Here is a 3,501-nt window from a genome sequence, read left to right as displayed (position 1 = left end):
CAAACCCACGGCCACTCCCCATTAGGAGACACCTCTAAGAGTTGGCTGTGTCAAACATCATTAAGTCTGAAAGCAAGTCAAAACAATCCCGTGGGCTTTTGTCCATCCAGATGAAGAATTACCTTTTTTTTTAAAGTCACAGCTTTCAAGGGTTTAGGAGCAGGCAGCAGTCTCACGAGGTCTGGATAATCTAGGAATCCCCGCGTTTCATACAAAGCAATTCACACTAGATCTGAACACTGGCAAACAGTCAGCTAAATCCATTATCGCATGATAATGCTCAAACATTTCATTAATCCCTAACCAGCTGTCCTCTGCTCCCTTACCCCTTTCATCATGCAAACATTTCTTTAACTGTCTGAGGGAGGGGAGAGGGAGGATCAGACGCAGCCTCGTAAAATTCCTTCACCCGCTTTGCCTGCGGCAAGTTATTTCTTTTGACACGCATGTAAAGTAATATTGGGGTGGTTGTTTGTTTGGCTTGGCTGGATGGTAAATTTTCATAACACTTTTGTAAGCCAAGTACCTGTGAAATGGCACACAGAGAACTCACGGCAGCTTGTTGATGATCCTGCCATCTGGTTAATTAATATTTCTCATTAAATAGGGAAGACCCCTTGCTCCGATTTCTATGCCAAGACAGGGGGTCTTAGATCAGGGTATTGCTCTCGTGTTTAGAGGTCCTGTCAATTTTATTTTTTTGTTAAAGTCCTCGGGTACTGCATGCCAAAGAAACCAGTGGAAGCAAGGACAGGTGAGGGATCAGTACCTTGGGGGATTCTCCCAACTACGTGACTCACAAAATGGAAACATGCAATAAAAAGAGTCATAGAGAGATTTTAAGGTGACTTCTGGATGCTTTCTTGAGGGAAAGCTCTCGCTGAAGTGCCTCAACTTGCTACACATTGCCTAGGGTCGCACCCAGGAACAACAGGACACACAAACACCCCCCTTGCCTAGCAGAAACCGGCTGAAGGGAGACCCTCACAAATGCCGGGAAGGAGCGCGTGTCTCCAGCCTGGCTCCCAACCACGGATTAGGGGCTTTTCGCCCAGTCCCACAAACATCAGTCCCTCTCCCGGGCAAGCGTAGCACACGTCTGGACAGCACATCGGTCTCTTGACTGACACTCATTTCTCCCCTGCCAAGACTTGAGGATGCGTTTATTTATTATGGATTAAATATTTGGAGTTGAGTAAGAACCTCAGAGGGAAAAGGTGGGTCTGCTTCCTTGGATTTCTTTTTTTTTCCACCTCCTCATTCTCGTTATAAAAATTTGGATTTTTGAAACATAGACTGTTTTACAGAAAATTACCCTCTTTGACTCCAGGCTCAGCTAAGGGCTGACAGTTAACAACTCTCAAGCAAAAAAAGCACATGAGGAAATACAATGGAGAAATATCTGGACACGTCTGGACATGTCTGGACACTGCCAGAACAGGTCTAAAACGTCAGGCTGAGGTAAGGACCACACTTTGCCACAACAGCAGGCAACAAAAGGACAAAGAAAAAAAAGAAGTAATTTTCTTCAGCTGTTTTAAAGCGAGGTGTCAAAGCATCAGGTAGCCCAGGCTGCCACAAATCTATGAATAACAAGAAGCACATCTCAGAAGCTGTAACTACACCCACATCCTGAGATCCCTTCTTGGTGTTTTCATTTGTGTTAGGGTCTCATACAATTTCCACTAAAGTCACTGAAGTCTTTTCTCTTGCCACAAGTCATTAGACATTTCTACTACTATAAATGCAGGTATATTTTGTTTCTTCTGTGGAATAAACTTTAACGTTTTATTAAGCTATACCGCATGCATTCAGTTGTGATACAATGGATGTTGTTTTACTAGGAAGAGTAGGGCTGTCATCAGTATGAGGGCTTTATTTTTACCATTTGGCTAATTAAGAGAATTCTTTTGCCACTTTTTTTTTTTTTCCCCAAAAAGCTAGCAATGCCATTACAATGTTTATAAATATCAGTAGTATGTCAAAACCCCCATCATTCTTTGAACAGACTTCGGGAATCCTCACCAGAGGATGGTTAATTTAGTGAGTTGTGCATGACTGTGGTCATGCACGCTTTTCAGTCCTTGGTCTGAATTAGCCTAAAAATAAATACATATTGATAATAGCATTCTAGAATAAAAGATTAATGCCTCTTTTTTTGGTTTGCTTCTTTAGGGCTTGCAATTGCAGTGTTTTTGTTAGACTCAAGATTCATACTGCTTTTTAATAGCGCGTAGATGTGTACAGTTCTTCCATTTTGCCTTCTGTGGTTTTCCTTTTTCTTGAGTCTGGTATGCTTCGTGGTTTATTTATTCATGAGCTGCAGAGAAAGAAGTTCATAATAAAAAAAAAATTGGTTTGGAATATATAGTTAACGGCGTGTCAAGGAACAGAAAACAACTACGCTTAGGCAACGTAATGTGCATTTTTACATGTGGCTCACACACTACTTTATGCATCCCCAGTTTATGTGAGTAATGAAAATTAAGTATTATGCTACCCTGCCCAACGCAGTCAGCACAATTAAGGCTAGAAGACACAAGTAATTGGGAACAAAAAACCACACGGCTGTCCTAAAAAAAAAAGTGGTCTTTTATGGCAAGTTTGCAGGGGTGCTGACAATGCAGCAGGACTACGGCTGCGATCAGGACCAAAGAATTTTAATTTCCTGGGGGTCACCGTGCATTGTACGTTGAGTGTTGTGTATCATAGACGTGACGAATGCTAATTGCAGCCTTGCACAGAGCAGGCAATGGTTGCCTGGCACGGTACACCCCATTAAAGCACTGGGCTGGTTGTGCAGAGAGGAGGCTCCCGGACTCCGGCAGGCGTAGCACAGCAGAGGCGAGGTGGGGAGGCAGGATGGCACCTCCCGTGTGGCCAAACCTGAGGAAAAGGTGTTATTTAGCCTGGAGAAAAGGAGGCTGAGGGGAGACCTTATCACCCTCTACAACTGCCTGAAAGGAGATTGTAGTGAGGTGGGGGTCGGCCTCTTCTCCCTGGTAATGGGCAATAGGACAAGGGGAAATGGCCTCAAGTTGCATCAAGGGAGGTTTGGGTTGGACATTAGGTAAAATTTCTTCACAGAAAGGGCTGTCAAGCATTGGAAGGGGCTGCTCAGGGAAGTGGTTGAGTCCCCATCCCTGGAGGTACTTAAAAGGATAGATGAGGTGCTTAGGGACATGGTTTAGTGGCGAGATGGCAGGGTTAGGTTAAAGGTTGGACTTGATGATCTTAAAGGTCTTTTCCAACCTAAACGATTCCATGATTCTGTGATTTTTTCCTCATGACGAAGGACAATTTTGACAGTTGCGGGCCGACGCTTTTGCAGCACCTCAGGTAGAGAAGGGCGTCCGTTCCAGCAGTGTCGAAGCTGTCACGGTTGGAGCTGTACTTGGCACAACTTTTTCGGGCAGGGGAGAGGGGCTCCACGCCACGTCGCCGCCGAGTTTCTGTGGAAAACGCCGTCTCGGTGGGGGCTGCTCAGGTGGCAGCCTCCAG

The 3,501-nt window shown here is 44.8% G+C and overlaps 1 long non-coding RNA gene across 5 annotated transcripts in view; it reads right to left on the bottom strand.

Moving 5' to 3' along the window:
* Positions 1 to 1,133: 1,133 nt before the first annotated feature.
* The window catches only part of LOC118451706, a 10,151-nt gene continuing 7,783 nt past the window's right edge, over positions 1,134 to 3,501 (bottom strand). For 4 of the 5 annotated variants that reach the window (XR_004841243.1, XR_004841242.1, XR_004841244.1 and 1 more), the window contains 2 exons: positions 3,253 to 3,452; positions 1,134 to 2,886 (listed from right to left, as the gene is read on the bottom strand). This is a non-coding gene — a long non-coding RNA (uncharacterized LOC118451706). The remainder of the gene's footprint in view (positions 2,887 to 3,252; positions 3,453 to 3,501) is intronic. The other variant, XR_004841246.1, reaches the window with a different exon arrangement.

This window comes from Egretta garzetta, unplaced genomic scaffold (assembly GCF_000687185.1).
Source record: "Egretta garzetta isolate BGI_Z169 unplaced genomic scaffold, ASM68718v1 scaffold441, whole genome shotgun sequence".
Lineage (NCBI taxonomy): Eukaryota > Metazoa > Chordata > Aves > Pelecaniformes > Ardeidae > Egretta > Egretta garzetta.
Note: the sequence above shows the minus strand (reverse complement) of the source record. Positions and strands in the feature narration are given on the sequence as shown.